Source organism: Anser brachyrhynchus, assembly GCF_964034855.1.
Source record: "Anser brachyrhynchus genome assembly, chromosome: 1".
Classification (NCBI taxonomy): Eukaryota; Metazoa; Chordata; class Aves; order Anseriformes; family Anatidae; genus Anser; species Anser brachyrhynchus.
Window position 1 is genome coordinate 19417050 of NC_137694.1, and position 13924 is coordinate 19430973.

Sequence of the window (13924 nt, forward strand, 5' to 3'; positions counted from 1 at the left end):
ATATTTCCTATCAGAAGTTGAACTGAAATCCTATTTTTATGTGTTGTGCACAAGCCAAAGAAAATATGAGTGTAATAAAAACAAAGACAGAAAAGAATTTACACCAAAGAATTCCTCACAGTGCTATCACCACTAGGGAAAAAAAAAAAAAAGTGATAATACTGCAAATGTGTAACTAATATGTTAGTATGAGAATAAGGTGTTCTGGCAAAGAAATGAAGACTCTGAAAATGAGCATTTCACCTTGCTTACAAGTTCAAACTTGAACATTTTTGCTGGAAACTTTTCCTACAGAAAGACAGGCAATTTCCAGTGTGGAAGTGTTTTCTTTTCAAATTTTTGGGGTTTTAACATAAATGATGATTTATGAGTGGGGGGAAAAAAAAAAAAAAGGTGTTGTATTAAGGAAAAATGTAGTTATCATTACATCTTGTATCTTCTGTGTTCCTCTTCCAACATCTTTAATTTCCTATGCATGCCTTCTATATAAACCTTTAGAAAGCTCTTTTTAGAGTTATACAATTCTACATAGGATTTACTTGTCCTAAATTATGCATTAAAATCAGTTACCACATATTCTATTTTCACTAATTATATATATATGCTTTTAAATATGTTTGTAATTATACACATATATGTATTTATATATGCCTTTTAAAAAGATCGTCTCATCCTCAGAATGTTGTCTAGACAGGTGAATTAAGTCACCTGCTGGACATACTTCACTGATTAGAAACTGACAGCAGGTGGACTAGTTTACTGATAGAAGTTTGAGTTGTTTATTTATAAGACTAACTTTGAACTAGTGTTCAGTGATATGAAGATCTCTCTTCTATTTTATCATTTCACCTTATGTGCATTAAAAGGAGCATGGCCAGCAGGTCGAGGGAGGTGATCTTCTCCCTCTACTCTACCCTGGTCAGGCCTCACCTGGAGTACTGTGTCCAGTTCTGGGCTCCTCAGCACAATAAAGACAGGGATCTCCTGGATAGCCCAGCGGAAAGCCACAAAGATGATACGGGGCCTGGAGAGTCTCTCCTATGAGGAAAGACTGAGAGACCTGGGTTTGTTCAGCCTTGAGAAAAGAAGACTGAGAGGGGATCTTATTAATGTTTATAAATACCTTAAGTGTGGGAAACAGAGGGATTTGGCCAACCTCTTTTCAGTGGTTTGTGGGGACAGGACAAGGGGCAACGGCCATAAAATGGAGCACAGGAAGTTCCACACCAACATGCAAAAGAACTTCTTCACGGTAAGGGTGACAGAGCACTGGAGCAGACTGCCCAGGGTGGTTGTGGAGTCTCCTTCTCTGGTGATATTCAAGGCCCGTTTGGACACCTGAGCAGGGCAACCTGCTTTAGGGAACCTGCTTTGGCAGGGGGGTTGGACCTGATGATCTCTTGAGGTCCCTTCCAACCCACACAATTCTGTAAAAAAAAAAAAAAAAAAAAAAAAAAGTGGAAATAAGAAACAAAGTCTGCTGGTTGAGAGAAATTCTACTCTACAAACCAATAAAGGGGATAAGCATAGTCATAGGAAACCAATTAGAATCATTTGAAAATAATTTTACCTACTACTTCTTGGCAATAGTTAATAAAAATATAGTGAAAAAACAGAGCAACCTATTGTTGTCAGAATAGGATTATATCCCAGAAGAGGAGTCACTCTTCAGGCAATTGTCATATTAACTCTGGGGCATATGATGGTGTTTAAGAGACTTAGATAACCAGGACTGCATAAAATGTAAATAAATATGAGGATCACCCAGAATGTTTGAAGCTTCTAAATTTACATAACTTCATGAAAATTCTCTTATTAGTCACGAAATACTAAAGGGTCAATAAACTTGACTCATACAGGACCTTGCACAGATGTCCAGTGCAGCAAAAACCTTCTAATTTTCACCAGATTTCTGTGAAGGTATATTTTAATTACTGTGGTGCTGTCTACTCATAACAGATCTTTACTGTAATTGCATTACTTTGCAGTCAGCTGTACTGAGAGCTGTGAATTGATCCAACAGGACTGACAGCTGTTTATTCTGTTTGTCTAGATACTGACTAGGTAGATTAAAAATTTCTACCTTCCCTGCTACTCTCACTGTTCTTTGCTGCTATCAAACACCATCAAGAGAGGGTCCATCTCTTATTGGCAGAAGAGCAGTAGATATGACTCCCAGCACAAGCAATAGGTTTAGAATGCAACCTGCTCAACATTTTTATTTATTTATTTATTCATTTATTTATTCATTTATTTATTCATTTATTTATTCATTTATTTATTCATTTATTTATTTTAGGGTGGTGGTGGTAGTTGTTCATTTGATTGATTGTTTGTTTGTTTTATTCCTGAAATGTGTTTGTATTTACCATTGACAGGAACCACAGGTCATATTTAATGACTTTATTGTGCTCCCTCTGTAAAAACAAAATCAGAATTTTTGGTCTAGTACTCTTGTAAATTACTCTGATTTTTGGAGAATTTATTTTTTTTTCTGTTTTCTGAACAGCAATGTGGGAATATTAGAAGAACTGAAATTGAAGATTGGATGCTCTATAAAAAATAGAGAGCTTGTGTAAGTATCAGATAGACAAGCTAGTTCACATGCATCTTCTTTTCTTTTCTTTCTTTTTTTTTCTTTTTTAAAACTGTTTTGTATGACCTAACTGTAAAATAATATATATAATATTACCTGACTTACTATCCTGCGATTCCTTTGAGTAGATGCTTAGCCTCTTTAAGAATGTATCCATGTGGACTAAAATATTTCGATTTAATAGTTGTGATATTTTTCTCCTCAGATAAACAAGTCTCCACAGTTGGTCAAGATAATTAAATTACTTATATAGGGCCCAAAGAAAGAGAAATACATTCATCCAAGAAGCATCCAAATTATTATTGCAATATTTATGTTACATCATTTTAATACTCCTGTCAACCATGTCACATCACGGGGCTGTTCAGACTGAAGAAGAGAAGGCTCTGGGGTGACCTCTTTGCAGCTTTTCAATACTTAAAGGGGGCTTATAAAAAAGATGGAGAGCAATTTTTTGCTCAGGCAGATAATAAATGACAAAAGAGGATGGTTTTAAACTCATATAAGAGATTAGGTAGTATTAGGAAAGTTTTCACTTTCCTATTAAGGGTGGTGAGGTACTGGAACAGGTTGCCCAGAGAAGCTGTAGATGCCCCGTCCCTGGAAGTGTTCAAGACCAGGCTGGATGAGGCCCTGCGCAGCCTGACCTAGTGGGTGGCATCCCTGCCAATGGCAGGGTTGTTGGAACAAGATGACCTTTTAAGGTCCCTTCCAACCCAAGCCATTCTATGATTCTATGTAGGAGAAAAGGTTATGCAGCTGGAATCTGGCCAGTGGATATAAAACTTAATATTCTGTAATATATACATATATACGCATATATATTCATAACATGGAATTAAAAACTCTGTACTCCTTAAGATACTATGGCACATCAAGCACCATGGTTTCATAAATAGTTGTAGTTCTCCTGTGGAAAAAATAGATGAAAGAAACAAACTGCTACCATAATGCATAGCATAAGCTTACTGAGTACATGGTGATAAGGGCCCCATTGCTTAGACTCTTTAATGATTTGTGCAAACATTTATTTATTTCATTGCAATTTCTGTGGCTTTAAAATGAAGCACATGTTTAAATACCTTTTTGAATGAATCCCTAATGAAGCAATTTGATTGCAGAAGACAAAAAAGAACTGGTAGGAGTTTATATTTTCTAATACAATAAGAATAATATCATAAATATACTTTGTTAAGCTAAATAATTTATTAGCTTTGCTGTTATTGCTTTGTCTTAGGTTGCTGATTTTATTTTAGTACTTAATTTTACCTATCATTTACAATGGCAACAGACACACAAATTCAGAGAATGTTGCATCTTGCCTTTCATAGATCTTAGTTCTCATTTCACAATCTAATACAATCCCTAAGGGATGGGGAGGGGATGTTTCTGCTCATTGACTATGAAGATAATTAGAAGATTAGCTTCAATTAGTTATGTTGTTTTCAGATACTTACATCAGAAGCTCAGCAGGAGTTTTTACAAAACAGTATATAGCCTAGGAGAAGTAATACTCTTACAATTTATAAGTTCAAGAAAGCATAGATTTTTGTTTTCTCATTCTCCAAATTATGCTTTTATTGTAGTTACTGTTGTGAAAAACAGCTGTGCTGCCTTTGATGTCTTCTCATTTCCTAAGTCAACATTACTACATGCCCAGTTTGGTCAAAAGTAGAAAGGGAATTCCATACATAGACAAGATACTTAGTTTTGAAAATATGTATTATATATGATAAATTTAAAATGTATAGGTGTGTAAAAAGTAGGCCTTTTTTTTTTTTTACCTGTATATTTATTTAACAGAAAGAGTGTTCACTACAATATAACAAAAAGTTAAAATCTGAATCATGCATAAAGCTCTTTTGAGGCAGGATATGTCAAAACAAGAAGTGTCAGGCCCCTGAGGGTACTACTAGGTCTTCCTGGTTCTGACCAGCCTTACTTAATGTCACTTATCTGTGCCTGTGGGCCTTGGATAAAATTTAGAGTAAAACTTTTAGATGAAGACATATTTAGAAAGGATTTTCAAAAACAACAGTTATAATTTAGACTAGCCACAGGAGAAACCTGTTTGGTCCAAGATATCATCCTCATCTGAAAATCAGCCACACAGTATAAAGCAAATTTGTCTTTAATTCTCTAAAAAGATAAAGCTGGTGCCTTCTGCAATCTTTCTATTTTCTGCTCCTAGGGAAGAAAAAAAAAAAAATTTGGTTACTATAAAATAAAAATAGAAACTGAGCTCTCCACTTGAAAGTTTGAACCACTTTTATTTCTCTAGTCAACATAAATTAGTTTCCCAGCTGACACTTTTCATCCATTGACTTTTGAAATGTGCATTATTTTATCATATAAAAAACGAGTATAAAATATTTCACAAGGGAAAGTGACACTTCTGCACAATAAGTAATCCAGCAGAATTCTCCACAGACTTCAGAGTTTAAATTATTGATTTTTATTGTTGTTGTTCCTGAATCATAATTTTTTAAGAACATTTTGCAAACTTCTTTTGTTTTCCAAACCAAAATTGTACTGCCAGTTAAAGCCTGCTTATTAGCTACCTCATGTGAATTATTAATTAGCCAGTTCTGATTACTTAAGATGTTGAGCTAAGATAAGAACGTTCATTGTTCATTGTATTAATTATCTTCGGCTGGTAAATTTGTAAATTACTTATAACAAGCCAGGAAGTATGAATTAGTGGGAATAAGGCAACAATAAAGGAAGCTTTTCACTTACAAAGATAACAAAGTATAAAGAAAAAATATATTGAAAAAAAAATAGCTTATTAGTTCACTACGTTGATCAGAACTGTTTATTTATTAAATCACAGAAGTTTAAGATTGCATTGTTTTAGCACTGAAAAAAAAACAATGAAAAAAATGTTTAAAATTAGTTAAATGTTTCTTTTTGTATTTTCTTTCCTTATCCTTCAGATAGATATCCCACATAAACAACTTTGCAACTCTTCTTTAGTGCATTTCAGGGCAAGAGCCTAATTTAGAGACAGTAACTTTTTGAGGGAGCATTGGTTTCTTCAATGGCTACAGAATGAACACAAGATGAGTAAAAAGTTTATTTAGTTAGCTAAATCAGTTGCTGAAATTTATGTAAATAGTTTTTAGGCAGCTGTAAGTAACTTAATTTTCTCTATACCAGGTCTATGCTATACAAATACACCTTTCTACCTCTATTTACTACACCATATATAGAGATTCCCTTTTCAGTGCTATTCTTATTACTTACATAACTGTCTATTGCTGCACTATATAGCCAGAGGAATGAACAGAATGGCACTATGTCAGAAGTACAAGTTTTATTTAATTTATATTCATGTTTTAGTTCATTTCTTACTAAATGTTATGTGGCCTTAGACTGCTTGAAAATTTGAAAAGCAAACAGACAAATAAAAACAGATTTAAAATAATCAAGGTTATAGTGTATAATAATAATCAATTAATCAAAGAGTGCAATAGCTAACTACCTGAGAAGAATACCATATGCTACAAAGCACAAAATAAATTTCAGCATATTAAAGTGAATATTTGCATCAAATTTCCAGTTCATTTAATTTCTTTAGCTTTTTTTATATAATTTGCTTGAGAACAGATTTGAAGAGCTCATTTCATACTGTCAACTATTTGAAAATTTGTCTTTGTGAAATTAATCTATAAGAAGCCTAGGAAAAATTGATATAAAATGTGCTATTTAGACTTCATACTTTTTCAAACTCTCTGATTAACAATTTAGTTTACAATGGGTAGTATATTCCTTTTCATTTTACTTAATCAAAAAAACTATTAAAAAAAATCTCTTATGATATATGCAGCATTCAGGTTCAGCAAAGAACAAATATTTAGTGAAAACCATCTTTCTGGTAGTGATCAAGTTATGGAATGTCAATTAAATATGAAAAGAATATTTTTTATCATGTTCCTAGGACAGTAAAAATATATTTTCTATTTCAATAAATGTTTATAGGGTAAAAATATCTGGTTTATTATTTTAAATGAATGATTTTCATCATGTTTTCTCATATAAGTTTGAGATAATTAGGTCTTTTTTCCCCTTAATTTCATGTCTAGACAGAGATTTTATTTAAGTATGTGTATTAAAAAATTAAAAATAATTTCTAAAAAAGCCTAATGAATTTCCAACACTATATTACTATATGTATTTAATTTTTTTGGTTGTTCAAAGATCTATGAAATCCACTTAAAATTTCACATGGTATATTCACACCTACTATGTGACTATTAGCTCTCTCAATATTCTTTCTGTCTGCATCTCTTCAAACATTACACAGAACACGGACCCTAACAGGAGCTAATTATATATATTCCTTGCAGATACCCTAATACTAAAAAAAAAAGACAGTTAAAAAAAAAAAAAAAGTTTCCAATCTGTGAACTCCTACATCTGTGGCTGTATTTGTTTTCTGTGGACAGAATATTTGTCTCCAAAAGGAGGCTTTCTTTCTTTAAAAATAAATAAATAAATAACTACTGGAATCAGAATTTATGAATACTGTTTTACATTTAGTTCAGATTGTCATTATTAGAAGAAACAGTTCTTTGTGCTTAGTGACATAAACTAGTAGACTATAACATTAGGAAAATAGTATTTAATTAATTCCCTGTGAATAGATGTTGCAAAACAATATGAAGTTATGACTTTAAATTGTGGTTAACACTTCCTTTCTTAAACTTTTGACTTTGCAATTATTCTTATCATTATTATTATTTTGTATGATTGTTCTGAATGGGCTTTACAAAGTCATGACTACCCATTCCACCTGCAGCAAATATCTTCCCTTTTAATAAGTAGGTACAACCCAGTTCTGTATTGTTGTGAGCTGTCACTTTGGAGCTTAGTAAATATCAAACACTTCATGGAAACAAGTGAAGGACAAAGCAGGCTGGATTTCAAGATTGAATTTAAAGAAAACACACAAATATTTAGAACTAGAATCAATCTGTGAAGAGAGTAAAAACCTTTTCCTGATGAGATAAAGAAATATGAAGGCCCAATGAAGAGTCCCCACAGACTGGTTGTTTCTCTGGGTGGAGGATGATGTTATAAAAATATCTCACTGTACCTAGTTTAGGAACTTTCCTGAAGGCTTTTTGGGAGAAGCCCAGGAGGTTCTTGTTACTCTGTTATTCTGAGAAGGAGAAGAAAAAAATCATATTTACTGGGCTCCTAAAGGTTGGATAAACTTTTTTTTTTTTTTTAATGAATTTTCTGCTGCAGATCTCATGGAATCAGTCTTGTCACTTTCAGAGAAGACTGTGGAGGGATTGGGCTATACCGAAGACAAGATTTTTTTTTTTTTATGTAGGAGCTAACAGTTCATTGAGAACAATTTTTAATGTATACCTGATTACAGAAGATTAGAATATGGAGTATTCACTATAGGAAAGGTTTAGTTTTAGATCTGGACCCTACAGTTATCTCTTCAGCAAATCCTGAAAGTACCTGATAGTAGCAAATAACGGCCTATATCTTACCAAGTTCATCAGCCACAAATGAAGGCTGGTACAAAGCAGTTACAAACTCTCCCTAGTCACCTGCAGACCTGCGTAACCACTATGGACTTGTCCAGTGACTCTTGTCTGATTCTGGTTAACACTGCTGGAACTGATGTTTTTCCTACTCGGGTAGAGTAAGAGATCCCACACAGGGGAGGCCACTGCACCTGCCTTGCTGTCACAGCTGGTTCCCAGATAACCTGCCCCTGAAGAGCAGCATGTCCTTGCTGAAACCTCATATGTAGATCAATTCGGGGTAAAGACTAGTAGAGGTTTGGTGTTTAAAGTCTACAAATATATTTTCTCAAAAAAGAAACAAACACACAAAGAAAAACCTTTAACTACTGAATCTGTAGACTGGGAACAGAAAGACAAGTAGAATGCATACTCCTCTAAGTCAGTTCAATAGCACCAGCCCAAATCAGTCAAATTCAGGACAGAAAACAAGACATGAATATTGCTACTAGAATATATTTTTGTCTATTAATATCAGCTAAAAGTATGTGATTCTCAGACTTTTCAGTGGTCCTGGAATGTATCTGACTTCTGGGATTTATTATTATAATATATTTATTTTTAAAGTACCTGGTGTCCAGAGTCATTTTCTTCTCATAAAATTTTGTTACTAACTAAAAAGCAAACAAACAAAAAACCAAGCAAACAAAACTCTACTTTTCAAAAGCAATTCAAAAGCTGTCTTGAAATGGTCCTTGGGCAATCTGCTCTGAGTGACCCTTCTTGAGCAAGGGGAATTGGACCATATGATCTCTAGGTGCCCCTTCCAACCTCAATCATTCTGTGATTCTTTGATTTTGTGAACCTTACTCATGATTTATGTACATGTGCATACATACACAGACAAGAGCAACAAAGAGATAAATATTTATATATTAAATATTAGATTACATTAATAAATAAAAAAATAGAGGAAGAAGTTGGAGAGGGTAGTGTAATGGTGGAAACTGTGAACATCCACATTTGTGAAGTTAAAAAAAGAAAAAGTGATTAGAGGACATTGCTATAAAGCTAACCAGTTTGTTCAGAAAACATCTTTGTACACAAATACTTAGTAATGCCACGTTACTGCTTCAACAGAAAACAAAGATAAAATTTATGGCCAGTACTCTGCTATACACTTAAAATTCAGAAACCTTCTTTTGTGTTGTTTGTAAAGGTTTAATCACAAATGTTCAATACATATCCTGGCCTCTTGGGCTCTATATAATAAGTGTGGAGCTGGGGTTTCTTTGGACTCCTTAATTTCTTTGGTAGCAAACAAAAGGATCAATCAATCTATATTTCATTATTTTTCAATAGATTCCCAAAAGCAATGTAACAGACACTACTAGATGCACTCTGCCATAATCTTTATTGATGCTATCTAAAATTGATGTGAAATACCCATGGAGGTATTTAACCAGTGAGAAAAATGAGAGGATGACTATACCTACATACATAAGATTATCCTCAGTCTGTCTTTAAGCATCATTTGCCTGAGGAAATGGAAGAGAAATGAAAGCAATTTCTCCAAAAGGCCAGTTATACATACATATATAAATATAATGTTTTAGCAATCTGGAAAGCATATACCAGAAAGTAGTAAAATGCACTGCAGTATTTTAATACTGAGTCTCAATATAACAATGAGAAAATGGGAAAAAAAATCGTGCACAAAGTTTTTTTTTTAATTATTATTATTAGTTTGTTTATTTGTCTGCTATCTTCTTCTGTAGAAGTCATGTCTAAAGATCATAATCTATTTAAAAGGGATCTGTAGAGTCATCAGAAGAATTTTGGAACCTACACCTTAGTGCAACAGATTAAACACAGAATTATCTATTACAGAAAGATTATCCTGTATATGTCCATAAGACCCATATTTTTGTTTTTTTCACCAGCCTGTGTAATATTAATGCAAAGCACTTCTTTGGTACCTTTCACTTTTGGACTTCGAAGCATTTTATGGACATTAAGAAAGTTCTCACTACCGTAACTCAGTGCCAAAAATCATCTTCCATCAATTCTTCACATCTGTTAAGTATGATTCCTTTCCATCTGGTAAAGCAGAAATGCTTTTAAAGATAGTGTAAGTGTACAGATATACAAAAAAAGTAAGCTTCATTTTTCTTTCATGCTACCATCTGTACCTGCTCAGAAAAAGAACATCACACAGCTTGTGGTTTTCCAGATTTTTTTGTTTCAGTGCATCTAGTATTATGTTAATTATTGTTTTAATTTTGTCTAGTGCTTAGATGATACCAGTGAACAATTTCAAAAGATCTAAATTATGTTTTTCTCAGAAAAGTGGTGCTTTTCTATTCAGACTTGGAGAAGGCATCTCTTTTTGCTTTGGGTTCATATAGACCTCAGATTACCCTTTATTTCAGCAGAGTGATGCACACTTCTATCAAAGAAAAAGACAAACACACAAGTGCACACAAACACACAGAAAATCCTATGAAAAAGAAATGATGACAGAACAATTTTATAATCACTGGATTTTAGTAGAGATGTCACCAAGTATAAAACAGAAAAAAATAAGAATTTGGGATATGAAGAGATTTGGACCCATGTTTCAATGTTTCCATGGTTCAATAAAATGTCATAACAAGCATTTTCTATAAAGTTCTCCCTAGGGTTTGATCTTTGTCTCTTTTACTGAGACCCATCCCTTCTACTTAAGCAAGGGATTTCTCACATACAAGGTGCTCTGATGTATTAGGCTGACTATTAGAGGAACTAAAACTATTGTAGACATGGCCATGGGGGGAGGGCTATGTGGGGATGGATTCTATTACACTTATCTCAGTAAATAATTTGGCTAACATTTAGAAAATACTGGAAAAAAAAATGGATTCACTGAAAATGATATAAATATGTTGAGCTCAACAGGGTGGCACAGTCTTGCTGTGAGTAGAATTAGGTCTTGTTATTACCATGCCTCATAAAAGATAAAATATACTATTCATAACATAGTGCTATTGAAGTTGGTTGACAATGTCTAAGTTATAAGAATTAAGACTAGGATTTTTAAAACATCAAAAGAATCAAACTTCCACTGGAAAAAAAAAATAATGGATAGAGGAAAACAAATTCCTTTATCAGTTTTCATATACTAATTGCTTGTAGGCATTTGTTGGTACCATCTTTGCTTGAATATTTAATCACATGGCAGAAAACTGGCACCGGAACTTTAACCCTGGATATGGGGAGAGCAGAATTCATGCTGCCTAGGGAAATAGTTAGTAACACCACCTGGGAAACTGCTTTTGAAGGCACTGGAGTTCATCAGTGCTGGTCAGTTCTTAAGTACCACCTGTTAGGAGCACAGGAACAGACAATTCCAAAATGTCACAAGTCAAGCAGGAAGAGAAGGTTGGCTTGTCTGCCAGGGATCTTCTTCTAGAGATTAAGTGGGAAAAGAAAGTGTATGGCCACTGGAAGTGAGGTCAGGCAACATGAGAGGACTACAGAGATGTCATTCAGCACTGCAGAGAGAGAATTTGTGCAGCCAAAGCTCATTTAGAGTTGAAGCTGGCCATTATTTTGGGGGACAACAAAAAGATCTTTTTTAAATAGGTTAACATCAAAAGGAGGACCAGAGATAACAATGGTCTGTTAACTGATCAGGATGGTCACCTCACAAATAGCGACATAGAAAAAGCAGAGATGTTAATGCCTTATTGGCTTTTGTCTTCAACACTGACAGTGGGCCCTGGAACCCCCAGAGCCCTGAGTTGGAGGGCCATGACTGTGGGAATGATAAAATCCCAGCCAACTCCAAGCTTGTGTATGATTTGCTGCTCCAGCTGGATGCACATAAGTCTATGGGGCCCAATGGAATTCATCCCAGGGTACTGAAGAGCTGGCTGATGGCATCGTGAGACCTCTCTCAATTACTTTTCAACAGCCTTGGGAATGTGAAGAGGACCCAGTTGACTGCAAGCTGGTAAACATTGTTCCAATTTTCAAGAAGGGCAAAGAAGAAGACCCTAGTAATTACAGGTCTGTCAGTCTCCCTGCTGCTAGATTTTAGTGCCTGCTGAAATTATGGAGATTATTCTAGGATTTATTGAAAAACACCTGAAAGACAACACACTCATTGGTCACAGCCAACATGAGTTCACAAGGAGAAGGTCCTATTTAATGAACTTAATTTCCTTTTATGTTAAGGTTATCCACCTAGTTGACAAAGGAAAGCCAGTTAATGTAATCTTTTTGGATTTCTGTAAAGCTCTACATACTGTTTCTCACAGTATCTTTCTGGAAAAAATGTTTAGCATACAGCTAGATAAATGCGTATTACAATGGCTGAACAATTGGCTGATGAGTCTAGCTGAAAAGGTGGTAGTAAATGGGGTTACATCAGGCTGGCGGCCAGTCACATTTTAGCTGCCACAGTATAAGAAGAGCATAAAACTGTTAGAGAGTGTCCAAAGGAGGATTACAAAGATGGTGAAGGGTCTAGAGGGGAAAACATGAGGAGTGGCTGAGGTCACTTGGTTTGTTCAGCCTAGAGAAGAGGAGACTATAGGAAGGCCTCATGGTGGCCTGCAGCTTCCTCATGAGGGGAGCAGAAAGGCAGGCGCTTAGCTCTGCTCTCTGGGGACAGTGACAGGACCTGAGGGGCATGGAGCTGGGACAGTGGAGTGTCAGGCTGGGTGTTAAGAACAGGTTCTTCACTGAGAGGGTGGTTAGGCAGTGGAACAGGCTCCCCAGGGAAGTGATCACAGCACCAAGACTGTTGGAGTTCAAGAAGCATTTGGACAACACTCAGACATATGACTAGATTTTTGGGTGGTCTTGTGTGGAGCCAGGTTTGGACTTGATGATCCTTGTGAGTCCATTCCAGCTTGGGATACTCTGATTCTATGATTACCTTGTTCAGAATAATACAAGTGTCGTCACACCTGACTTCTATTATTACGTATTTTCAGACTATAATGATTGAAAATGTAGTTAATAACCTATCAGTAAATCCAGTAATTATTTTGAGGACTCCTGCTTAACAATGAAACTGCGTTGCTGAAAAGTCAGTTCTGGGCACAATACTAAGATAATAACTGAAGAGCGATACTGTGAGGCTGTGGGATATTTACTAAATATCATCCAAATACACAAATGGATATGTAATGCAATACAAGACACAAAATACCCAATATTACCCAAGCTGTGAAAATTAGTAGTTGCATTTTAGGTTACTGCAGACAGTTAATTTACAAAGATTCATCAAATGAATTAGATACTTTTTTCAATAATTAATAAGTTCTTTCTTATATGCTCTTTAATGCATTTGATTTAATTAAATGCTCTTGTATAAATTTTAACTTAGAAACTATTACATCTTATTATATTTCCTGCTAAAATCATTCTCTCTTTTCCCCTCCTTCTCTTTGTTTCTCATTGATTTTATGTTACATTTAAAACAAGTATTTTTGCATTCAATCTCTAAGCGAAGTGAACTGGGACATTTGTATTGGTTTTCCATTTGGAAACAATGAAGGCTTGATTAAGACAATTTATACTAAGGAAATTTTGAACTAAATGCCTAGTTACAGGAACTGAGAGTGAGCTCATTTAGCATTCAAATTACAGACTGGTATAGGTTGGAAGGAACCTTAAAGATCATCACATTCTAGTTTCCCATCCCAGTTTTGTGTCACCATCAAACTTGCTGAGAGTGTACACTGTCCCATCATCCATATCATTAATGAAGATGTTAAACAGGACTGGAACAGTACTTCCAGTTACTGGGCTCTGACTAGACTTTGCTCCATTGATCACCACGTGCTGGGCC

At 34.8% G+C, this 13924-nt stretch overlaps 1 long non-coding RNA gene across 1 annotated transcript in view; it reads right to left on the minus strand.

The window, feature by feature from the left end:
* Positions 1 to 2306: 2306 nt before the first annotated feature.
* Positions 2307 to 13924, minus strand: part of LOC308188208 — a 34093-nt gene continuing 22475 nt past the window's right edge. Inside the window, exon 3 of the long non-coding RNA XR_013945249.1 lies at positions 2307 to 4783. This is a non-coding gene — a long non-coding RNA (uncharacterized lncRNA). The remainder of the gene's footprint in view (positions 4784 to 13924) is intronic.